The sequence below is a fragment of the Heterocephalus glaber genome, unplaced genomic scaffold (genome assembly GCF_053883595.1).
Source record: "Heterocephalus glaber isolate CG9 unplaced genomic scaffold, H.glaber_assembly_v1.0 deba00001497, whole genome shotgun sequence".
Lineage (NCBI taxonomy): Eukaryota > Metazoa > Chordata > Mammalia > Rodentia > Bathyergidae > Heterocephalus > Heterocephalus glaber.
Window position 1 is genome coordinate 31,515,247 of NW_028258320.1, and position 26,613 is coordinate 31,541,859.

The 26,613-nt window shown below is 35.9% G+C and overlaps 1 protein-coding gene across 1 annotated transcript in view; it reads left to right on the forward strand.

Annotated features, from left to right (window-relative positions):
• Positions 1-19,529: 19,529 nt before the first annotated feature.
• Positions 19,530-26,613, forward strand: part of Pcdh15 (protocadherin related 15) — a 1,622,160-nt gene continuing 1,615,076 nt past the window's right edge. The window contains exon 1 of the mRNA XM_087184836.1: positions 19,530-20,656. The gene's annotated coding sequence lies outside the window, so the exon portion shown is untranslated. The remainder of the gene's footprint in view (positions 20,657-26,613) is intronic.

A 26,613-nucleotide genomic window follows, 5' to 3' on the forward strand; every position in this document is an offset into this window, starting at 1 on the left:
CTTCAATGTATCTTATTAGTTTTGAGTTGGAGCTCCTTAAATATTGAATATGTTAAAATATTGTGCAGTAGCTCACTACATGGAGAAAATTACATTCCAGTCCTCAAAGCCCTTCAAGACCCTTGCATCTGCACAAGTCATTAAGAAGTATCTGATCATTGCTTCACAATACATTTTCTTCTGATGCAGTGAAACTGGTAGATGCATGAGGACAAGAAAACAGAAGATATGGAAAATATTTTAAAATAAATTAATGAATAAATTAATAATAAATAAGCATTGCTTTACTAGTGTAACCAACACATATGTTGATCCATGATACTCAGAAGTATTAAAATAAAACCCAGAACCTGCAGGTGGTAGGTCTCATTTTAATTAATGTATCTACTTGTAAGTAAAAAATGGTCGATTTTAGAAATTCTGATTACCTGACATGTTTTAAAGCACATATAAAATATAGCCTCTTAGTATAATTAATAAATAAAGATATCATGAAGAATATTAATTGATTACAATCAATAAATTATCTCCTCATCAATCTATATGAGAAAAATTTATAACCAGAAACAATTTGAAAGTATAAATGGAGAAGGTTGTGCTACTAGAGACAAAGAATCAAAATTACCTGGTGAGAGTTAGATCCCTATAAAAGAGACAGGTAATGGTGTAGATAACACTCACAGCCTAGTGAAAAGGGGAGGCATAACCTAGCTCTTAGTCATTTTGCTCTTGTCAATTTTTTTCTTTTTTCATTTATTCTGTTTTGCTTTTAATTAGCACACATTTGCAGTCATGAGGCGTTGGTACATTTTCTGCACATGAGTTCCACTGACTGAACTTGATCTGATGCCGATTGGTGGAGGAACTTGAAAAATATAATTTATTGAAGTCAATCCCTGCAATGCAAGGAATAATTAGAGATGAGATGAAGAATATGTCTGAGAGTAAATAGGCAAGTGACCAAGTGTAAAATTGAAGGTAGATAATCTGACCCCATTTACAAAAGGATCAGAGAAAGAATAAAAACTTTGAAGCAACCCTTAAAGCTCCTTTTAATCATCTAACAGAAATTTAAATGTTGTTACTCTATATTTTAATATTATTCTGTTCATATATATTTATATATTCTTTATAATTAATTATATAACTCTTGATTTAATTAAAAGTATCACATAATTTCTAAATATCTTCATGCTAATTTTATTCTATGTGAGATTTCAGATAGCTTCTTAAAATGATTTATAATTTAATTGCTTTCTAGTAAAAATTACTTTATGTCATGTCCATTTTGAATCATATTGACACATTTTACATATTTGCAGATGATATAGTGTGGTCAATTTTTCTTCAGTGATCAAAACACATTCAAATTTCTGCATCTGTGGTATTTTGCTTTATGCATTTCAATAAACTTAAATTGATCTATCATGTTCAGATCTTCTAAATCATCACATATTTTGTCTCCTTTTATGAATTACTAAAATTGGTGAGAAAATTTCAGCTATATTTTAGAAATTGTCAAATTTTTTTTAAATATTGTAAAATTTCTGTAAAATTTTCCTTTAGATATTTTGACTTTCTGTAATTAGATTCATAATAATGTGGAGTAGTTATACACTTTTGATTAATTGATCCTTTTATTTTGTTAATGTTCATTACATCAGAATGTTTTTTTTTCTTGGCGTTAGCTAATTTCTGCATTTATGCATCATTCATAGTTAAATTCTTTGGATGACATCTTCATATTTTCTATTTTACATTTTCAGCTATAGAATGCCTAGTTATGTCTGAGTTTCAGGCTCCTGGGAAATTCTCAAATATTCACACTTGTGCTCCTTTCTACTAATCTCTTGTATACATTTATTACAGTTATATGAAAGGTCTTGCATAGGCCTTATATTTCCAATAACTGGATTCTTTAGTCACTCTGTGTCAATTGACTAGTATTTCTCCTGTTTATATATTTTCTAATTTTTCATAATATACTTTGTGAGTCTTTCCTAAATATAAACTAAATATATATACAAGAAAAATAGAAATGTAGTAAATGATCCTGGACTGCCAGCTTCCGGAACAGTGAGAAAAAAATGTTTCTGTTCCTATACATTAGCCATTCTCAAGCATTCTGTCTTAGCAGCACAAAATGAAGACATGATATAATCACTGCCATATCTGGTTTGATTACATGGTATTTTTTAGCTTTCTTTTGTAAAGACTAGAGATGTTGTATTACTGATATTTCCACTTTTATTAGCTTAGTAAGTGCATTTTCTAATTTAAGTTTTAGATGTTTCCTGGCAATTGCAACATGTTTCCTTCATTATAAGACTCATATAAATTACTGCATGTATGTCTCAGTCCCTTGACAATTCAAAGGACTGTAAATAAGCTTATTTTCATCCCATTGTGATACTGTTAATTTCCTTTATTTTAATTCAATATATAATTTAACTGCACAAATATTGTAATTCCTGTTTTGTGCAGTCAAAGTACATGCCATTTTCTATCTACCTATCTATCTACCTATTTATCTACTACCTTTCTCTCTTGTCTTCTTGTCTTTTCAAACTTCCTCATTGCCTTCTAGCTTTAATTTACTTTCTATCAAATACTATTTTTTAATTTGGAGGAGTATTGATAGGATATTACCTATTAGCCTTTTTCCCTGAAAATCTGTTAAAATAATTTTTATTTTTAAAGAATTATTTCACTTGCTATTCACTAGTACTTTTGAAGTGTTTTTTTGTTTGCTTATTTGTTTCTTCAGCATATTGAAGATATTATTGTATTGTCTTCAGACTTTTCTTTATTGTTCACTAAGAAAGTATTTTCAGTCAAACTGCTGCTACTTGGAAAGTTATGTCTTTTTTCTGTATATTTTTATGAGTCTCCAAAATCTTTACTTTCCAACTCAGTATTTCTTATTTAACTATGAAAAAATTTATTGTATTGAGTTTACTACATTTTTACTCTTTCCTCTGTTTTGGCCTAGTAATTTTATTCTGACCTATCTTAAAGTTCGCTGGCCCTTTATTTCTGTTTAATTGGCTATTAAAGTCATCTATTATGTTCTTGAGATCAATTATATTTTACTTTTAGAATTTCCATTTATTCTGTGCAAATATTCATAATTCTGTTTCTATTTCCTTTATCATATAGAGCACAATTGCTTAAAGTTCCATTTTGATAACTGTAATTTCTAGAAAGCCAGTGTCAGCTTTGACTCTTTATATTATTCATTCTCTTAAATTTCTTTATTTTATCAAGCAGTTTTTCTTTATAGACCAAGATATTTTTTATTGAGGTGCACATATTTTATACAAAAATGTAAAAATGACTGGGGCATTGGAAGATGTTATCTCTCTATATAGAGAAATTATATTTAACACTGGCAGGTGGGTTCATGGATTCAAGTGATTTACAGCTGGACTTCAGACCTTTTGATAAGTGATATTTTTCTGTTTCAACCTTATTTATAAATTATAGTCCCTGGAATTTCAAAATCAACATGTATGAAGATACCATGGCACAATCCCTGGTAGGCCATGCTATGCAATTTTGTTTTACCTACGTATACTACTGCCCCAAATGTCATCTTCTTAGACTCCAAACTGCTTCTTCCATAACTAATAGACAAAGCCTTCTCTCTGACACTTAGTATCATAGAAGATTGTGATTGTTAGTATTCTGTTGGCCATATTTCAAATGAAAATCACAGAAATTCAATCTGAACTGGTTTGGTAAAAAAACTAAATAGACTCTCAAAAAAACCAAACAATATAAAAATAGAAAGATGAAAGGATGGATGAATGCATCATATTTATAAGATCATAAAATCAAACCGCAGAATATAAAATGACACAATTAGGCCAAGAGTCCCTTTCTCCCACTTTGCTCCTCTCTTGCTTTCATTCTCACCTCCTGGAAGAATCTCCTACATAGTACTGCAGTCGATGTTTCCAAGTACTCATAATTCCCCTAGGATGGAAGGACATTGAAATAGGCTTTGATCACACTGTTCTCATTAAAGTGTCCGGGGAACATCTCTAATAGTCCTAGTATATTTCTATACTATACCTGACCCATTTTCCAGAGGAGACATTTATTGAAGATGATAGGAAGTCTTCTCTCTACATGATTAGTGTAAATGAAATGTGCACAGCTTGAAGTAATGGGGGAGAGATGTTCCACATGTGAAAATCAAACTTATTTTTTCATTATGTACTAGTGGAACTTTTTGAATTGTTTTGTTTATACTATATCCATATTTTTCTCAAAAGTAATAGTTTTAGAAGTGACCTTTCTGAACAAAGTAACGACTATTTTTTTTTTCTGTTGCACCATTGATCTGAATTATATTGAAATACTCATTTTTTCTATGTGGTACAAGAACACTATTCTAGCCCAAAAAGAATGCTGTTATAGCAACGTGATAAAAAGGATGATGCACAGAATGGTAACATAGGATAGGCTGCAGGAATCCCTTGATGTCTCACCTATTAGTCTTTTATTATTGATAAGCAAGAAGAATTCGTAATTGTTGGTCAGTATCACCAAATTAATTTAAGTTAGAAAAAGGACTTTCATTTACCAGAAGATAAATTTGTTCTTTTTGATTCATATGTTTTTAGACTGTGTACTTTTTTTGTAGGCCTTTCTTCCCCTGTCTTTCCTCCCTCCTTTCCTTCTTCCCTCCTCCTCTCTCTTCTTTCTTCCCTTGTTCCCTCCCTTCCTCAGATGACTATGGTTTGCTACAGAAATTATCAAATTCTTAAATAATCACATTTCCCTATTCAAGTTCGATTCTAGAAAAAAAAATTGAGTGAAATCTGTGGCCAATTCCTCACAAATGTCTTGTGGCAGACACTTTATTAATTACTGCAAGCTTTGAACTTTTAAAGTCTCATTTTTTCATTTGACCTCTCTTTTAACCATTTATTTTATTTGTTAGGTTGTATCTTAAATATATCTGTTTTTAGAGTAAGGCAATCTGATACTAATCCAGTAGATAATTAAATACATAAATAAGCCATTTGAATTTATATAAAGTAATTTGTTTTGGTTTTGTAAAGTGATCACAGAGGTCATATTTAAGCATATTTTTAAAAAAATCCAAATCCACTGTAAGATACATGGGCATTCATTAGTTGTAGAAATAAAATTAGTGCCTTCTTTAACTCCCAAACCCTTTTTATGTGGCATTTGTTGATACATAGCTCCCTTCTCACTCAGAGAAATGACCTAGAAGTTGGTCCCTGAGTAAAATCATCAAGAGTGTGAGTTCTGATTCAGAAAGACTTGTATCAGTGCATCACTTTCATATTAATCTGTGACAAATCAACACAAACTTTGTCCCTTTACATATTTTTTCAAATCTCACAGTCTGTAAATTACAAATTGGATACAGACCTCACTGGGCTAAAATTAAGTATCGAGTAAAAACTTCTCATAGGAAGAATCTATTTCCTTACATTTTCTAGATTCTAGAAACCACTCACATTCTCTTGCCTGTAACTATTCCTCCATCTTTACACCCAGCAAGAGTAGGTTGAGTTCTTGTCACGGTATCACTGTCTCCTCTGCCTTTCTGTTCTTTTTTTTACTTAAATTCTTTTATTGACAAATTTTAGGTATATAATACATTTACCTTTCTCATTGGGAACTTGTACCTTTACATGATGCATTTTGGTTCTTATTTTTTCCCCATTCCAAGCCCTCCCTTCATCCCCTCCACCTTTTCCTATTTACAAAGACTTTATTTCCATTTTTTCCATTTCTCAGCATTTTTTTTCCCCCTTCTTTCCTTTCTCCTGCCCCTCCCACTACCGCTACCCCTTTGGACCTTTTCTTCCTATTTTGCATTATCGATTATTCATTCTAATCATTGGTGCATTTTAGGTATACAATATAATGACATTCATCATTGGAAATTTGCACCTTTACATAGTCTCTCTTGGTTCGTATTTTTCACCCTTGTTCAGCTCTCCCTTCAGCCCCTCCATTCCTCCCTATTTACAAAGATTTTGTTCCTATTTTTTCATTTTCTCATATTAATTCCATTCCCTTCTTTCCTTTTCCCTACCCCTCCCATTTCCTTCCCCTTTGGCCCTTTTCTTCCTATTTCACATTACCTATTATACATTTAGTCCTTATTTACACTTTCAGTTTCTCACACCAGAGAAACTATTCGGTATTTATACATGTGTGTCCTATTTATTTCACTTAAAAGTATCTCCTGAATGTGCATCCACTTAGCTATAAATGTCTCTAATTTCTCATTTTTTATGAGTGAATAGCACTCCATTAAAAAATAAAACAACACATTTTCTTTATCCAGTCTCCAGTTGATGGGCATTTGGGCTGTTTCCAAGTTTTAGCTATTACAAATTGTGCTGCTATGAACATGGGCACACATATATCACTGTGGTATGATTCTTTTAATTCTTTGGGGAAGATCCCCAGCAGGGAAATAGTGGGGTCAAATGGGACTTCCAGTCCTAGTTCTTTGAGGTATCTCCATACTGATTTCTACAGTTATTGCACCAGTCTACACTCCCACTATCAGTGGAGCAAGGTTCCTCTTTCCCCACAGCCCTGCCAGCATTTGATATTGGTTGATTTCATGAGAGCAGCCATGCTTTCTAGCATGAGGCAGAATCTCAGCATTGTTTTCATTTGCATCTCTCGAATGACCAGTGATGTTGAACATTTTGTCATGTATTTTTTTGCTATTTCTACTTCTTCATCTGAGAAATGTCTGCTCATTTCAGATTACCATTTTTGGATTGGGTCTTTAAATTTGGGAGGTCTGATCTTTTGAAGTTCTTTATAGATTCAAGATAGTAGACCTTTGTCTGAGGCAAAGCAGGTGAAGATTTTTTTCCACATTGTGGGTTGTCTCTTCACACTGCTGGTGGTTTCTCTTACTGTGCAGAAGCTTTTTAATAAAAAGAGATCCCACTTGTTGATTGTTTGTGCTAGTTCATGGGCAACTGAGGTTTTGTTCATAAAATCTTTTCCTACACCAATGTCTTCAAGAGTTCAACCTAACCTCTGTTCCAGGCGGTTCAGCGTTTCTATTTTAATATTTAGATCTTTAATCCATTTTGATTTTAGTTTAGTGCATGGTGAGAGATATAGGTCTAGTTTTAATCTTTGCAAGTTGAAACCCAATTTTTCCAGGACCATTTATTAAAGAGGCTATCTTTCCTTCAGTGAGGGTGTTTGGATCCTTTGTGAAAGATGAGGTGGCTGAGTGTGTCTGGAGTGTTTCTGCCTCTTCTAATCTATTCCACTGGTCCTCAGGTCTGCTTCTTTGCCAGTACCATGCTGTTTTTATCACAGTAGTTTGTAGTATAGTTTCACGTTGGGGGTTATACTACTCCCTGCCATGTCTCTGTTGCCTAGAACCAGTTTTATTATTCTAAGTTTCTTCTAGTTCCAAATGAAATTTTGGATTGTTTTCTCAAGGCCCATGAAGTATGCTGCAGAAATTTCAGTTAGAATTGCATTGAGTCTGTATATTAGGTTTGGAAGTATGGCCATTTTCACTACATTAATCCTTTCTACCCAGGAGCAGGGGATGTCTGTCCATTTTCTGATATCATCTTCAATCTCTCTTTTCAGAGTGCTATAGTTTTCAGAGAAGAGGTCTTTGATTTCTTTTGTTGGGTTGATTCCTAGGTATTTCAGTTTTTTGGATGCTATTGTGAAAGGAATTATTTGCCCTATTTCTCTCTCAGTGAGTCTGTCATTGGTGTAGAGGAAAGCTATTGATTTTTGTGTGTTGACCTTGTAACCAGCTACTTGACTGAATTTGGTTATTAAGTCTAGAAGAATTTTGGTGGAGTTCTTGGGGTCTTCTATATACAGTATCATGTCGTCTGCAAATAATAACAATTTTACTTCATTTCCTATCTTTATTCCTTTTATTTCTTTCTCTTGTCTAATTGCCATGGCTAGTGTTTCCAAAACTATATTGAACAACAGTGGCGATAGTGGACACCTTTGTCTTGTTCCTGATTTTAGTGAGAAGGATTTCAATTTTTGACCATTTAGTATGACATTGGCTGTTGGTTTTTCATAGATGGCTTTTATCAGTTTGAGGTAGAGACCATCTTTTCCAATTTTTGTGGGGTTTTTATCATAAATGAATGTTGGATTTTGTCAAATGCTTTTTCTACATCTATGAAGATAATCATATGGTTTTTGTCCTTGGCTCTATTGATCTAGTGTATTACATTGATTGATTTGCATATGTTGAACCATCCCTGCATCCCTGGGATGAATCCCACTTGATCAGGGTGTATGATCTTCTTGATGATCTTCTACATTTTATTTGCCAGTATCTTATTAAGGAGTTTTGCTTCTATGTTCATTAGTGACATTGGCCTATAGTTCTCCGTTTGAGTTGTGTCTTTCTCTGCTTTGGGGATCAAGGTGATGCTTGCTTCCAGGAATGAATTTGGGAGTATTGCTTCCCTTTCAATTTCACTGAAGAGTTTAAACAGTAGTGGCAGTAGTTCCTCTCTAAATGTCTTGTAGAATTCAGTAGTGAAGCCATCATGGCCTGGCCTTTTCTTAGTTGATAATGTTTTTATTAAGTTTTCAATTTCATTCATTGATATTGGGTTGTTTAGAATTTTAGGTCTTCTTCATTCAACTTTGGTAATTCATATGTATCTAGGACTCTGTCCATTTTTTCTGTGTTTTCCATCTTATTGGCGTATAGGTTCTGGAAGTAGGTATTGATGATCCTCTGCATTTCTGCTGGGTCTGTTGTAATTTCACCCTTTTCATTCCTAATTGCATGAATTTGGGCCCTTACTTTCCTTTTTCTGATAAAGTTGGCTAAGGGTTTGTCAATTTTGTTGATTGTTTCAAAGAACCAACTCTTGGCTTCATTGATTTTTTGTATCATTCTCTGAGTCTCCATGGCATTGATTTCTGCTCTGATCTGTATAATTTCCTCCCTTGTGTGAGCTTTGAGTTTGTCCTGTTATTCTTTTTCTAGAAGCTTGAGGTTTAGCATCAGGTTGTTTAATTGGGTTTGTTCTCTTTTCCTAATATGTGTATTCAATGCTATGAATTTCCCTCATAAGACTGCTTTCATTGTGTCCCATATATTCTTATATTGTCATTGTCATTTAATTGAAGGAACTGTCTGATTTCTTAATTTCCTCTGTGACCCATTGGTTATACAGATGTGTGTTGCTCAATTTCCATGTGTTTATGAAATGTTTCAAGTTTCTTTTGCTATGGATCTCCAATTTCATTGCACTATGGTCTAATAATATACAGGGGATAATTTCAATTCCTTTGCGCTTCCTTAAACATGTTCTATGTGTGAGTATGTGATCTATTTTGGAGAATGACCCATGTGCAGCTGAGAAGAATGTGTATTCTGATTTAGTGGGGTGAAAGACTCTGTAAAAATCTGTTAAGTTCATTTGTTCAAGAGTTTGATTGAGTTCTAATATTTCATTACTTGTTTTTAGTCTAGTTGATCTATCTATTAGTGACAGTGGGGTGTTGAGGTCCCCCACTACACTTGTATTAGTGCATATGTGACTTTTCATGTCCATTAGTATTTGTTTTATATAGTTGGGTGCACTAGTGTTTGGTGCATACATATTTATGTTTGTCATCTCTTCCTCTTGGATTCTTCCCTTTACAAGGATGTAGTGTCTTTCTTCATCTCTCCTAATCAGTGTTGGTTTGAAATCTACTTGATCTGCAAAGTGGATAGCTACTCCTGCTTTTTGGTGAGTTCCTGTCACATGGAGTATTGTTTTCCACCCTTTAACTTTCAGTCTATGAGTTTCATTTTGAATTAAGTGTGTTTCTTGTATGCAGTATATTGTTGGATTTTGCTTCTTGACCCATTCTGCCAGTCTATTTCTTTTTATTGGTGAATTGAGACCATTAACGTTGATGGTTATAACCGAAACGCCTTGACTTTTCATTGACATGACTTTTTCTTTTTGTTCGGGTCTCTCCCTTTACATTTAATTTCTTGTCATGCCAGATGGGTTCATTCTGCTTTCCTTCCTGGGGTTGTGATCCTGAATGTATGTTCCTAGGATATTGTGTAAATTTTTTTTGTGTGCTGGTTTGGTATTCACAAAGGTCCTAAGGTGCTGTTTGTCATGAAAGTGTCTTATTTCTCCATCAATTTTGAAAGATAGTTTTGCAGGGGGTGCATCAATCTGGGTTGGAGGCTGTTTTCTTTTAGGGCTTGGAATATGTCACTCCAAGCTCTTCTTGCCTTGATAGTTTGTGTTGAGAAGTCTGCTGTGATTCTGATGGGCTTTCCTTTGTATGTGATTTGTTTCTTTTCTCTGACTGCTTGGAGAACTTTGTTCTTCTGTTGTGTTTCTGGAATCTTAACAATTATATGCCTATGTGTAGATTTTTTTTTGATCAAGGCTAGCTGGAGTCCTACATGCCTCACTTATCTGTATGTCAAGTTCTTTTCCCCTGCTTGGGAAGTTTTCTGCCATTACTTCTATAAAGAGTTTTTTTTTATGTCATCTGCACTCTCTGCTGTTTCTTCTTTGACTCCAATCAGTCTTATGTTATTCTTCTTTGCTTTGTCTAGCAGCTGCTGGATTGATTTCTCATGTTCCCTTTTAATTTTGAAACAATTTTTCTTTTCCTGGTCATTAATTGCAATCTTATCTTCTATATCTGAAATTCTGTCCTCACATTGACTCATTCTTCTGTGTAGACTTTCAGTGGAGTTTTTAATCTCCTGGAAATCTGTTTGCATCTGTTTTGTGAATTCCATTTGTTTCCTATGTTGGGATTCCATCATGTTCCTCAGCTCCTCTCCAGATTTATTAATCATGTCTTGCACTAGGAGCACAATCTTTGCTGTTATGTGAGTAATTATTTCTGATTTCATTTTTTGCAGATCCCTTTTTGTTCCCAGTTCAGTGGGTCCAGGTGGTTGAGTGTCAGAGTGTTCCATTTCATTTCCCTTTGGGGTTGTTGTAGGTGATCTAGAAGTCTGGTTTTGGGACTTATTTATGTGTCTTCTCATTTTGACTGGGTGTTGTGTGGGGTGATGATGTTGGCACCCCTGAAGCTGACTTCCTCTGAACTGGGAGAGGTGGAACAGGGACAGGGAGCAGTGGTAAAGATGGTGGCCCAGAAGCCCCTTCATCTGGGCCAGGAGCAGTGGGACAGATGGCAGCCCAAAAGCCCCTTCCTCTGGGCCGGGAGCGGTGGGCTGGGTGGTGGCCCAGAAGCCCCTTCATCTGGTCCAGGAACAGTGGGATGGTGGGTCAGAAGGCCCTATCTCTGGGCCAGGAGCGGTGGGACAGCAGCTAAGAAGCCCCTTCCTCTGGGCCAGGAGTGGTGGGACAGGTGGCAGCCCAAAAGCCCTTTCCTCTTGGTTGAGAGTGGCAGGATGGATGGGGGCCGGGAAGCCCCTTCCTCTGGACCAGGAGCAGTGGGATGGTGGCTCAGAAGCCCCTACCTCTGGGCTAGGAGCGGGGTCTCCCTTTCTGTTCTTTGAAGGCCCACTCAGATTATCTAGGATAATCTCCCCATATTAAAGTCAGCTGTTTGGGAACCATAATTCTTGTCAGTATTACTTCCTCTTTGATCACATGTTCACAAGCTGCAAGCATTAGGAGGTAGACATCTTTGGTGACCATTATTTTGCCAATTACAGTCACATTCTGATTCAGAGACTTCATCAACGTACTGCAACTGCAGCTTTTAGAAGATTTCCATGTGATAACATTTAAAGGTTCAGTTCCTTTATTTGTAAAGTGAAAATAATAATCCTAACTTTATTGATTTGTTGTTAGAAAAATAATGTCATAACATATATAAATGATTTTAGTGCAAAACTTAAATAAGAAATATTAGCTGTATTATTTTTAATAAATACAGCTAGAAGATTAGGATGTGAGAAAAATTCTTAAGGCTATGCAGATTTTAATCTGTTCCTCCTGAATTTTTATAACTTGCTGATTAGCTATAAAATAGTTGGTATAAAAGTACTTTGGAAATTCTTAAATATAATAGGGAGAACTTTGTCATTAACATGATTTTTAAATTTTAGTACTATTGATGTAATTGATAATCATAAAAACATTAGGTTGTATAATAATATTTCAACTACTGCTGCAGAGTTGCCACAGAATGCTAATCACTGTCCAGACACACTCTGTGGAGGTTTCAAGGATACCAATGCCACAATGGCATCTGCTGTAGAAGCAGATGCTATTTACAACTGTTTTTTTATGACAGTTACTGAAGATGGCAGGAAAAAAAGCTGCACTTTAACGCAAGCTGCTCAAACATTCAAGAGCATATTTGACTTGTCAAAGTACTTTTTAAAAATTATTGTAAGGGTGAAATTTATAGGAAATACATATTGTTAAGCTACAGATAGATTTTATTTTAAACTTATCTATGTATAAGTATATGGCATATTGTCCCTAAATAATTGTTTTTAGTGAATACTGACAGAATTTTTAAGACAAAGGATATTATTGTTCTTCCATTTTAGAACTTGTGCTGGAAGTATTGACTAAATTTATCATGTACGATGCACTTCAAACTTTTAGTCCCTATTGAACTAATTTACATAGATTAATAAATATTTCCTTCAATTTTAAACTGTTTTTTCAGCAACCTTTTTAACTTAGCTCTGATCTTTTGAGAAGTTTTTAAGTAGACTCAAATTTAAGATTGCTTTTCAAGTATAGTGAGAACATCTTAAGTCTCAGTTTCTGAAGGAGTCCTTCACAAAGTGATTTTTGTCAGCCTTGGACCCCAGAACCTAGACTGCAAAAGAAAATTTTAAAATGTTCAATCAGTCTAGATATTCTACATGCAAAAATACCTGGATTGTATATTTATTGCTGAGATAAGATAACAATAATAAGATTGAATTCACGTAAAGTAAAAAGTTGAAGATATATTTTCTCTTTTTTTTTTTTTTTGCTATTGCTAGAAAAGAAAGTATTTCCTTTGATTTGATAGAGTTCATTCTTATTGAACTAGCTCTCCTAAGTATGGAAGAATAAGGCAGATTTTAAGTTTATTGCAATATTATATTTCATATTGTACATATAGACAGGCCTCTGCTTACATATTTTTTTCTCTATCCTCTTTTGTACAAATCTTTTGTTGTACAGTTGTGGTTGCTTCAATGTCCTGATTCCATCAAAATATTTATCTTTCATGGCCATTTTGACTTTGGTGAAAAGCCAGAGGTCCAACAGCTCTGGTGAATGAGGTAGATAAGGACACATCATAATGTTTTTATTTGACAGAAATTGTCATAAACATTTTGAATTCATGAAAGACATCAGGGCAGCCATGAAAAGACATTCAAGAGAACTTCCAGAACTGCTTCATAAAGTGATAAGAACAATGCAATCATTGTGCTCAAAGTGAGGGGAAATATTTTGAGGGGGATTAAATGCAAAGTGTCTTTTACTGTAATATTTTTTAAAATTTTTAATAATTTACCATATATTTTGGTCACATCTCATATGAAGGAGAGTCTTAGTTGTTACATGTCAATTTTCAAACTAAGTGGTAATTAAGACAACAATGCAATACCAAGATTTATGTATATTACACATCAAATTTAAAAACTTAAGTGCATGAAAGAATACAATCAACAGAGAAGGCAACCTATATAATGGGAGAAAATTTTTGTAAATCATGTATCTGATAAAGGGTTAAAATCCAAAAACTATGAAGGAGAACTATTCATTAACAACAGTAAAAATTGATTTAAAAATAGGCATCTAGCTTAAGTAGACTTTCTTTCAAAGGTAATATAAATTGACCAACATGCATATGAAATATGATTAACAATTATGATTATCAGAGAAATGTACTTCAAAATTACAATGTCACTTTATTTTATACTGTTCAAGATATCTTCTATGAAAAAGCTAAATCAAAAATAAAACAAAAACAGAAAATAACAAGTCTTGGTGAGGATGAAGAGAAATGTCAACACTTTTGCCTTTTTAGTGGGAGTATAAAATGTTGCAGTGGTTATGGAAAACATTTTGGCAGTTCCTCAAAAAATTAAAAACAGAATTTTGATGTATGAGTTAATCTCCTGAGCATACAATAACAAGATATTACAGACTGGGTGGTATACTAATTTTCTTTAAAAGAAGAAAATCATGTCAAATCTACAGCATGAATAAATCCTGCCCACATGTGGTAATGGAAATAAACCAGTCATAAAAAGATGAAAATTGTATGATTCCATGTATATGAGATACACAGAGTAATTAAACTCACAGAGACAGAAAACAGAATAGTGGTTTAGAGTTTGGAGATTCAGAGTTGAAAAATAGTGACTTATTTAATGGCTGTAGAATTTTCATTTTGCAAAGATTAAAAAAAGATATGAATATCTATTGAACAATATTAACATACTTCCTACTAACAAAGAATATGTCTAAAATGGTTTAGATGGCATATTCTGTTACAGAAATAAATATAATACATCCACACAATGAAATTTCATTCAGCCATAAAAAGAATTGAAATACTGTCACATGTGATATGTGTGGAAATAAAATATAATGTGGTTGAACTTCAAGAAAGATGATAAATGAAAGAAGCCAGACACAATAAATCATATATTGTATAATCTGTATATTCAGAATTGAAAAATGTATAGAGATTGAAAGAAGATTGGTGGTAGTTGCCAGGGGTTGGGCCACAATTTTTATCACAATTAAAATACATTAGTGTAATTATATTAGTTATGAATTTTTGGAAAAAATATAATGGTCAAAGAAAATATTTGGTTACTAAATATATCCCCAAATACTTTTCCTGAAATTCATCCACATTTCTCCCGTGATCTGAGAAGCATTTTTAACACTTTGGATCCCTAAGCATTATAATATAATCTGCGAAATATTCATACATAAAATATGCTTTAAATGAATGGCATATTTTTTAATTCCCCAGAAAATCTTTCATTTTCTTTGTATTTAATTCACTTAATTTTAATTAAAATTTAAAGATATATAAACATATGAAAATTGTGCATATGGTACATGTTATCTATCTATCTTCTTAATGTTTAGAACCATGTAAAAATATTTATATCCTTAAACATTTGTTACTTTTATATGTTGAAAACTTTCAAAATCATTTCTTGCAGCTTTTTGAAATGTACAGGAATTACTCTTATTTATATTTACCCTATTATACAGCAGCACACCATGATTTCTTGCTCCTTTACAAATGTAATTCAAAACTCATTGATCAGCACATCCCCATTCTTCCTTTTCTCTACCCTCTGTAGCCTCTCCTCACCATTATCATGCACTCAGCCATTAGGAGGTCATTTCTTTTCCTTTCTTTTTTTTAGATTTTGTAGAAGAGTTCGAGATCATGTGATACTTGTCTTTTTAGGCCAGGTTTATTTTACTTAACTACTTCCTATTCCACCTATTGTTAGTAATGACAAAGTTTCATTCTTTTTTATGGCTGTATGGTACTCAGTTGCACTGTGTTTTTTTTTTTATTGTTTGTTTGTTTTGTTTTTTTAATCCATTCTTCACTTGATGGACACTTCTGTCATTTTCCTTTTTAGCTATTGTGAATAGTGCTGAAATGAACATGGGAATGTAAGTAACTTTTGGACATAACTAATTTTATTACCTTTGGATATATACCAGTAGGGATTCTGTTGGATCCTATGGTAGTTTACTTTTAAAAAATTTTTTTGAAGTACCTCCATATGGTTTCCCATAAGGACTACACTAATTTTCATTCCCATCCACTGTGTGAAAGAATTTCCTTTTCTGCATTGTCACATCATGGACACTTGGTATCTTTCATCTTTTTGGTAATCCACTCTTACTGTGTTAAGCTATTATCTCATGTTTTTGTTCATTTTGCTGAAGATTTGTGAAGTTGAGCATTCTTTCTTGACCTGTTGGTCATACATATGACTTCTTTGGGAAATGTCAATTTGAATCTATTGCTCATTTTTCAATCAGGTTTTTTTTTTTTTTGCCATGGCTTTATGGATATTCCTTATTTATTCTGGATAAAAGCCCCTTGTCAGAGGCTTATATAGTTTGTAAATATTTTGCCCATTCTGTATGTTTTTTTTTTTTTTTTACTTTGCTTGTTTCCTTTGCTGTGAAGATTTTAGCTTGATGTATTTAATACATCTCATTTATTGATCTCATTTACTTTTGCTTCTGTTCTGTATGCTTTTGAGTTTAAAGAATTTTCAAAATGTCTTTGTCCATTCCAATACCCTGTAGCATTTCTTCTGGGTTTTTTTGCACTTTTATAGTTTTAAGTCATACATTTAAGCCTTTAATTAATTTATCTTTATAAGTAGTGAAAGATAGAGTTCTAATTTTCTTCTCAGCATGTGAATGTCCATTTTTGCCAGAAAATAAAATTGTCTATTCTCCAATGCTGTTCTTAGCATCTTAGTCCAAAATGATTTGGTTGTGGATTCATGAGTTTACTTCTAAGATTTCTATTCTATTCCATTGTCTTGTATATTAACAATAATATTTAAGTTAATATTTCTAGTTTAATATTACAGGTGAATTTATTATAGATATAAGAAAATGTTTTGTCTTATGATTATTTTTATAATAAGATTAAATTTTAATAAATGAAATTCAATACCATGAACTAACATGCCAAATTAATCATTTAGCATTAATAATGTATCCTTCCTATAAGTATCACACTGAAGTATTTTCACTATTTTAGAACAGAAAAATAAATGAAGTGATTTATGTTTTCAAAGCAAAACAATAGTAAATTTGTCCAGTATTACAAATCTTGTTTCTTTGACTTGTCAAGGAAAGGCAAACAGAGAGGCAAGCTGTGTTTGGGGGAGGTCAGGTAGGTTTGCCAGGATTGATCATAGGGATAGAGTAAGTCGCTTCTCCTGGGCACATTCAAGGGGAACGGTGTTTTCTCCCTCTATTGAGAAGCCCCTTCTATGAGCCCTGGGTTGTCAGAGTCCAAGTTCAAATAGTGCTTCTCTGTGCCAGTCCTGTTGTGCCACCCTCAGCAGGAGTGACTTGACCAGGGCAGAGCTACACTTGTGAATGAGAGTCAGATTTATACAAACAAAAGGAACCGGTTGGGAAGAAGAGAATTAGACTTCTGGGAAGTAAATGGGGGTGAGAGAGGGTACACAGACGGAGAGCCACTGGTGGGCCCAACTCCTCCCTCCTCAGGGTCTCCATCCTCACCCTGTCCCTCTGCCCCAGGGGGGCGTGGTGCTCAGACCCTGCTCCAGTTGTAGTTCCGGGCGTGCCCAGCATCGTCGGGGGCACCCTCTGCCAGTGGTTGGTCACCTCTCTGGCCTGGCGTGCCCGACTGGCTAAGGTGTGGAAAGCCCGGGTTGGCCCAGCGCCTCTCACTCTGTAAGCCCCAGGATGATCTTTGCTTCTAGATCCAAGACTTTTGGGCTATGATGTGCATCTTTGGGTGCTGGTGACAAAAATCTGCCCTGGGTGTAGGGCACAGGAAGCGCCTGGGACCGACCCCCCCCCCCCGCAGCAGCTCGGGGCCTTCTCAGGTCCTGAGCCATTGAGAGGGGACAGCAGAGGGCGAAGCCCTTTCTGCTTGGTTCTGAGTCAAATCCCCTCTGGGACTGCTCAGCCAGGGGATCTCTGCCTACCTTGCAAGACGCATTGCTTGTTCCTGGAGTACAGCCAGTGAGTACTTGCCCCCCCCCCCAGCATTACAGGGGATTTCTGCCTTCTTCTGGATCCCCGAACAATCTTGATAAATCAGTGATCTACCTGCCTCCTGAGTCCTCGTCGCTCCCTCAGTCTCGGGCCGGGCCGGAAGGCGCCTGGCCCAGCCCCGTGGCTCTGCACCCAGACTCCGAGTCAAGAATAAAGCGGAAGTTTCTGGAATAACACCTGCCTGTTCTCTGAAGTCACTATCCATCCGACAACTCTAAATACTGTGAAGACTGGGGGTGAGGTGGGGTGGGGTGCGGGAGAGGGGCTATGAGATCTGCCTTCGCTGTTCTCCTTTCCACCAGAAAGCAGTTTGAAGGAGAGCCCAGTGTGTAAGACACAGAGCCTAGAGGGAGTGTGGAGAGGGGTCACAAAACAAATTACTTCTCCCCCCTGACTTCTTACATTTTCCTTGGAAACCTATTAATACAAGGAAAAATTAAGTTTGTTCTGTTTTTGATTTTTTTAAAAGCTTTTGAATTTTTCTGCTCCCTTCCCCACTCTTAATTTCTTTGTGTATGTACTACAAGAAACAAAAATGTCATTGTTGTCAGTTTCCAGTTTCCAACACATAAACAGCAATGACACTCTATATAAAGTTTGCGCAGACCCTCCTACGTCAGGGCCAACCTGAGAGGAAGCTATTAAAGTAACTGGTTCGCTAAATAACTCCAAATAAATGTTCTTACGTGGGAAGAGGAAGGAATTACTAGAAGTGAAAACGTTTTGTAGATTCTCCCAAAGATCAGCCTCGCCAACACGTAAACGCGCGTGCACGTAAATCCACCCAGAGAGAGAGAGAGAGAGAGAGAGAGAGAGAGAGAGAGAGAGAGAGAGAGAGAGAGAGAGAGAGAGAGAGAGAGAGAGTCCCAGGACGGCCGCTAGAGGGAAGACTCTGGGTATGTTTACAAGAGCAAATCTATACAGAAACTGCTCTCTGATGGAATTGTCTTTATATCACTTTAGAAAAGCTCCCAGTGAGTATATTAAGGGCACTGCACGTCACTGAGGTTGGAACTATACAAAGGGAAAAATCAACTACCCCTAGCCCGTGCTCTTCACACTCACAGGCTGCTCTGGTTTTGCGACACAACCTTGTCACCCCTTAGGTCTCAAGGTGGCAGCTCAGAGACCAGCTCCTCCTAAGTGAGCCCAGATGGTTGTTTCCTTTTCCCAAAGTTTAATTGTAAGAACGTACAGTGGAAATGGGAATCCGTTTTCTGCATTATTTACCTACCTCTGCTTTATCTAATTCTGTACCTTTGAAAATACAGTTGATATATCATACTCTTGGCAAAAATGCAAAAGCAGTTGGAAACAGAATTGGTCATTTCACACAGAAAAAAAAAAAACTCTTCTATTTTTCATCTACAACCGGGAAATGGTTACAAATCTTAGAAAAATGTCACTTATATTACGTTAAGAAATATTACTTCTCTGTGTAAAGGCTCTTTAGTTACTACCATATTTCTAAGTATGAAAGTCTCCCTGGAGGTGGAGGGAGCTTGGGGATATTGAACGTGTGAACACTTTACTGTGACGCTGCCTAGAAATTAAGTGGAGAGGATTAAGAAAACAATGATTATTATCTCCACCGCAGTTTCGAGATTGGAAAGTTTAATCCACTTCAGGTAAAGTGTGTCTTGGTGGATTTTCAACTAACTTTACACAGTGAATCAGAATGATCACTTAAAGGAGACCAAAGAGGAAAGTGTTTTCCTTAAAAGCAGGTGTTGAGTGTCTCGGTGACTCAGTACCAGGCGCGCGCGCACCGCGGCCAAACCCCTCTCCGCGCAGCTCTGGCTCTGTCCGCTTGGGCAAGTGCACCCACCCACGGAAGAAATGCCGCTGCCGGTGCACCTCCCTGGATAACGGACTTGAGCTTCCACATTCTGCAGCGCCGCCAGCGCTCTTTTCTTTCCCTTGTCAGCTACTCTCAACCAGGCGAGCAGCAGATCGCCCAGTGCGTGCTACAGCCGGTGGGGCGGGGAGACCTGGCGCTCGCCCCTCCGTCTCGGCAGCAGCTGACGTCTGTTCAGGCCTTTAAATGCGTCTCTCCCAGCGCAAGAGGGAACGGACTTTGTAGCAGTCACTTTGCCCGAAGGGAGACGCGTCTCTGCTCTTGCAGGCGACAGCTCCGAGTCTCCTCTTCCCGGAGCAGCGTTTGTCTCTTTCCACCTAGTCCCCGCCAGCCTCTCCAGCGGGAGGCGCATTTGGTACTCGCACCCCGGGCGTGAGCCGACAAGACTCCCCATGCCCTGTGTTTTCCACTGGACTCGAAGATGAAAGCTTGCGAAGTGCCCCACCGATAGCTCACGGAGCAGGGGCTTCCTCTTCCTGATTCCGAGGGAGGTGGATTTTCTTTGTACTGGTGAAAGCGTCCTCCTTTTATCCGCACCTGAAACTTGTTTGGGTTTCTTCTCAGTGCCGTGTGTGCGGTTACAACACCGAAGTTTTTCTCTCTCACCCTGAAACCCTATCATTCTATCTTTTAATCCGTCCATCCATCTCCCCGAGCTGTCTCCGCCCGGCCTTCTCTGTGTGCGGTGAGTGGATAGCGGGCGCGCAGGGTGGCAGCGGCAGGGGATTATTGGCGCTGTCAGAAGGCGCAGAAGAGAAGGGAAGGAGCTGTTACGGGGGACTCCCTGGGTGACCCTTTGCCAAGCAAAAGAGCTGGTAAGGGCGCAGAAGAGGAGCCAGAATCTTCCAGGAGGCTAGTGCCAGCATACTGGATTTTAATCATCATCCTGGTTGCGCGTATCTGTCCCTTTTCCTCAATTGGTAACTAGTGGAGAGCAAAGCGCTTGGCAGGAGCGCTCTGCGGGACCTAAGCTCGCAGCTACTGGGATCTGTGCGTCCGCTGCTGCTGCGGAAGGAACGGAGTGGAGGACGCCAGCAGTGCTCACTGGAGCCTAAAGGTAGGCAAGGGGGTGGGATCTTTACTGTCGCGCTGAACCAAGCTTTCCAAAGGGTGTCTGGTTTCATGGAGAGGAAACATTCTTCTCCCCCTCATTTATCTCGAGGCAGCCCTCCCCGCTTTCGAATTCAGTCTCAGGAATAACAACATCCAGCACACCGGCAAGGTGGGCCACATCCGCTGCTCATCGCCTGAACGCCTTGCTCTTTCCATACATGGTTGTGCTGGGGCATGTGAGCTTCCCGGGGAAGTTGATACCTTGCAGATTTTAAGAATGTTCAACTTGTTTTTATTCAGTTTCTTAGAGAATGTTTCCTGTGCCTAAGAATTATGGTAAATAAATGTCAGTGTTGTGTACAACATCAATAGCAGAGCAGAAATCACCATCACTGTCCCCCAAAAGTTTTCCCCATGAAAGTTTTCTTAATGTCCAGATGCAGTGTATGGAGACTTGGATTGTTCCATTATATGTAAATGACTGGGGGGGGGTCTCCCTCTTCTATTTTAAAATGCAGGATATTAGAGGCAGTGTCTTCTCCTTCTCCCCCTCCTCCTCCTCCTCCTCCTCCTCCTCTTCCTCCTCCTCCTCCTCCTCCTTTTTCTTCTACTCATCCTCCTCCTCTTTCTTCACCTCGTCCTCGTTCTCCTTCTCTTTCATCTCGTGCTCCTCTTCGTTCTCCTCCGTTTCTTCCTCTTTCTCTCCTTCTCTCTCTCTTGTCCATTAACAAAGCACTGTGACTGTAGATGGAATGGGACACTTTTACAATGTGCATATTTGATGGAAGTCTGTTGTTTCCAGCCTTGCCAGAAGTTTCTATTAAAATTTCTACTCAAATAATTTCATGCTTTTTAGCTGAGAAGTAATTTGGGATAAGAATGAACTATCTTGAATGTAATTTAAGCATAGTAAGATTTGGTATGTAGCATGTGTAATTGATCCTTATATTTGAACATGACCTAATAATAGGAATTGCATGAAGTGATGAAAATGATCACTGAATTTTGGCAAGGGTAATTTTTAACTGTGGGAAATTTTAAAAATCAATATTGAAACTTAGATGACAAGAATATGGATGTAGAGATAGGCAAGTTAACTTTAAGAGGTTGGTTTACTGATAATCAGTGCTTGGGATTTCATAGCTACATATGATAATCAGTGAAACAAATGAAGCAGTTAGTATTCTGAGCTTGCAATGCTTGATTCCACAAAGAGACTGCTGTTACATTTCATTTCCAATCTCATTTGTAGGAATAGAATAATGTTGAATGAATTATCCACTTCACATATGTGTGCTGTAGATTTCAGTATGTTCTGTAAAGCGGAGGGAGTCAAGATCCAAGGTCTGACCTCATTAAATGGTGCCATTCCCCTCTACAAAGGGCCTTCCCATTTCATCTAGTGGACTCTGGAGTCTCTCCTTCCCTCCCTCCCCCCTCTCTATATCTTTTCACATATCACCTCAGAGTTAGGGTTGCTCTGGATTGAAAGTGAATACTTGGACAGTATATATTCTTTAAAGTTGAAGGATAGATACCTAACATGTCCAGGACTTTTGCTGAGCCAAATGAGGGATCACAGGGAGCATGGTGGGAGGGACAGTATAGGGAAAATAGAATACAACTGAAGTAGTAAAACCAATCTTGCTAAGTTCCCAACATGAACCTCATTTAAAGAGAACTAGGATGCTATTGAACAAAACCTAGAGCATTGCAGACTGCTCTCTCTCTCTCTCTTTCTCTCTCCCTCCCTCCCTCCCTCCCTGTGTTTGTGTATGTGTGTGTAGGTGAATGATCTCTAGCAAGAATAAGCCTTCTTTTAGATCTGCATGAACAGGTTTATCTCAAAGGGCACATTGTTTGCTTGGTAAAGGCTTTGAAAAACTTGAAAATTCCCCAAAAATAAACAGTTCTCATTTGAAGTTATTGATTTTCAAATAAACTCTTTAGTCTCAAAGTATGGAATAGCTTTTCTCAAATTGTAATGCCTGAGGATCCATAAGAATTGCAACTTAGGAATGTTCTATTACCTAAGTATATGTTTAGCACCATGGGTAATTCCAGTTCTCCCATTTCAAGAATAATCCAGTGAAAATTACAGGCTTAGTATTAGTGAACTTATCTTCTGAGAGGGGGCATGATACTAGCATTTTAATCTATCAATTTTCCCTCATATTTGTTATCATATTGAATATTCCTTATTTTCTTTTCCTAGTGATATTATATGATTATATCTGTCCTGTTAGGGGGTGATTGTTCTCAAATATCAATCTATCATTTATATATTTTCAGCCTTGGAGGTAGCTATTTAAGATTAATTCTGGAAATCAATAATACTGAAGTAACAGAGATGCTTCACCAGCACTGAAGTCTTAGGTCCAAAAACATTTTTACAAAGAAAGATAACAATGTATGATGGGTTTGCTTAGATGATAACTTGAAGTAAATAAGATTGTGAAGACTTTCCCGGAGAGTGAATAATATTTTGAATGTTTACCATTTTATTTCATATATTTACACATTTACATTTTTAACAATGCAAAAAAGTTCAAGAACCTTGCATAAAAATATAAAAAGGGAAAGTGAATTGTTTCATTTCTACTGATGAAATTTTACAATAGTAGCCCCAAAGTGAAGGAAATTATTGATGAAATCTTGAACCTATTGGTAAGACTGGTCATTTCTTGGGGACTTTTTCTGAAAGTGACAGTGTCATGAAATTCTTAATGTCTTCTATTCCTTCCATCCAAAGGAGATTGGTCATTCATTACCATGTTCTTCTCTCTGTGCACTGTTCATTTACACTGTGGAATTAGAGTTCTAAATTCATTCCTTAAGACTACTTTCTTATCTATTGCTACTTGTAAAAAATATGTTTTTTCAATGGTAATAATTTGGACTTTTCTATTACTTAAACTATAGCGATAAAGCATCACATGTGAATTGAGGATATGTTTTCTAATACAGAAACAAAAAGCAAAAAAAAAAAAAAAAAAGATACCAGAAAACGAAAAGTAAAACAGACTTTAGATAACTCTATCTACTTGCCTATACTACAGCAAAGTATTGGTTAGCTTGAATTTTAAAATATGTGCATGTTGAAATAAAAAAGTGCAGCTCACAAGCTTCAATAAAACATATCCTCTTAAGTAACAGCACAGATTAATGTGAGTTATAAGATTATTTTTAAGATTTTTGTTATTGTTGTTGAATCTCCAGTAATCTCTTTAGATATTTGATTGGCTGTAGCCTAAGAAGTTCCCAACCTGCAAAGGAATTCACAAAACCATTTTAATCCTAGCTAGATAATCTAAGCCAAAGGAAGGTGTGCTTTGCTTCATATTAACTCCAAATCACAGATGTTCTGATTGATATGAGAAGACTGAAACATAATGCTTCAATATGCCCGATTTCTACCATGGTTTAAAGGGCTATTAAACACAAATCCTTACTATGTACAAAATATGTAATTTCATTTTGGAGTTTCCAGAAATTCTTTTATTTGTCACATCTCCTCTCCCCATGGGGCTGAGAGTATTCCACATGGTAGTGCTATTGCGTTGCATGTTTTGGAATAATTCTACTCCTTTGAGCAACATTTATGCCAATGGAAACATTGGAATTTTCTTTAACTATAGACTTTCTAACAGCCCCATACACCAAGCCAGTAGATATCTATCTGTTAGAAGGTCTTACTGCCCATTATTGACAAGGTCTTCTTTTTAAAAATTTCCCCCAATCTTTGTCCAAGAGGACCTAATACCCATGACACCTTTTCTCCACTTACTTTTTTTCTTTCTTTGTGCTCAGATATAAATCAAATCAAAACTAAAGAAGATATGATTTCTGAAAGTAATATTACACACATCATAGTCTTTCACCAACTACTGTGTTATATTTACACTCATCTCTGTCCTAAATTCAGAAATTCATAGCTCCTCATGTGCATTCTCCATTTGCTTTTACATTGAAATCAATGTAATTATTTAACATAATTGTGTTGCCTTTTAAAATAAGACCACTAGAAAAAGTCATATCTTAATATGTATATCTTGTGAAAGTTTTCAGGTATTAGATGAAAACTTTACAACCACATTCCAGTCAGTCTGTGTAAAGGCAGATCTACAACCTTGTTGAGGTCTACTGGTTTGATAACTCATGTTTAGATTATCAGAGTTTATTCAAAGACTTAAAGTAAAATCTGGAAACAAAACTTACGTAGAAACTCAGATTTAGTTGAGGAGAATAAGCATTCATATTAAATAATCCAGGGAATAGAAGGTTAGGTCCAGGGAATAGAAATATAAAATGGAGGTAAACCACATAGTAGATCCTTTCTTGGCTGAACATTTGCTTGGGTTTATGAGTGGGGTCCATATAAAGAGAGCAAATTCCAGAGGTAGGGAACATCACAGTGCCTGGGTTCAATCCATATTTTCTTTGAGAGTTGGTGTGTATATGTGTGTGTGGTGGGTGATTTACTAGTTTCTTTTTTAAGGTTCTTCTTTTGCCATATTGGGAAATCATTCTATGAGATGTAAAATTAAAGTGCGGTTCCTGGTAAAAAGTGCTTATTTTTTCTTTAATTCCTAAAACTACATTACAATTATCTTCTAAGAAGTACATCTACTTCTTTACTTTTTTAGCAAAATGTGTATGATTGGTCATAATTTAAATAAAATGTCTTTCAATTTATGAGAAATACTCTTACACTTAGCATTTTATAGACAGCATTCTACAGCTGCATAAAATCAAATGAAATAGACATATTGGCCCATGTTTTAAAGATGAATAAAACATTAGAAATGATTTATATGACTTGAGGTGTTTTCTAACATTCCTACAATTCTTATTTATGAAATAGTCACTTAAGTCTCTGCCTCTTTTTTAGTGTTGAATCACTTCAAAAGTGAAGCAGGGAAGAAAAAGGAAGTGCAAATATCAGTTTGAATTGAGATTTTTAACTATGACAGATGTTAAGAAAGGCTGGTAATGTTATTTTCTCATTTTTATACATACTTCAAATATACTCAAATATATGATATATATTTATGTGTGTATGACATATATAGATACATATATTTACATTTTCTTCTAGATTTAAATTTTTATCACTACCCATTTTAATTCCAAACTCCTATCCCTATTTCCTCTAAAGACTGAATTTTCTGAATATTTAATTATTAAATAACTTGTGGGCTTGACACAGAATTCTTCTGTAAGAACATTTTTAAACAAACAAACAAGTACAAATAAGTTAAATGCCATAATATGTTAGTTCTTAATATTTTCTTTGCTAAAACAATAAGCCAAATGCTATTCTAATTAATATTCACAGATTTCAGAATTCTTAGAAGAAAAAAATGAGTTTACTGAAGTTGTGATTTAAACATTTGATGAAACAATATAATCTAATAATTTAGAAATAGTTTGGTAACAACAATATATGTATGTATTCAGAATAAACTTACAAATACATTATATATTAGTTTAGCATCTGCATAACATTTCATATTCTTTTAAATAGGTTCATAGAGGCTCAACAACTGGTGAGAATTTGAATTGGTCACTCTTATTATAGCATTAAAATTAAGTCTACTTAATTTATCAAGTCATGTTCATGCCAATTTTATATACTTGTATCTATCAATAAACATTATGATACCTGAAAAAAAATGTGTTAAGTACATGTACCAACTCCCCAAAAATGAATGTAATCATCATGTACTACAAGCATGTACTAATAAAAATTTGAAAGAAAGAAAAACGATTTTACTGAAGTTGTGATTTAAACATTTGATGAAACAACATAATCTAATAATTTAGAAATAGTTTGGTAACAACAATGTATGTATGTATGTATTCAGAATAAACTTACAAATACATTGTATATTGATTTAGCACCTGAATAACATTTCATATTCTTTTAAATAGGTTCATAGAGGCTCAACAAATTTAAAA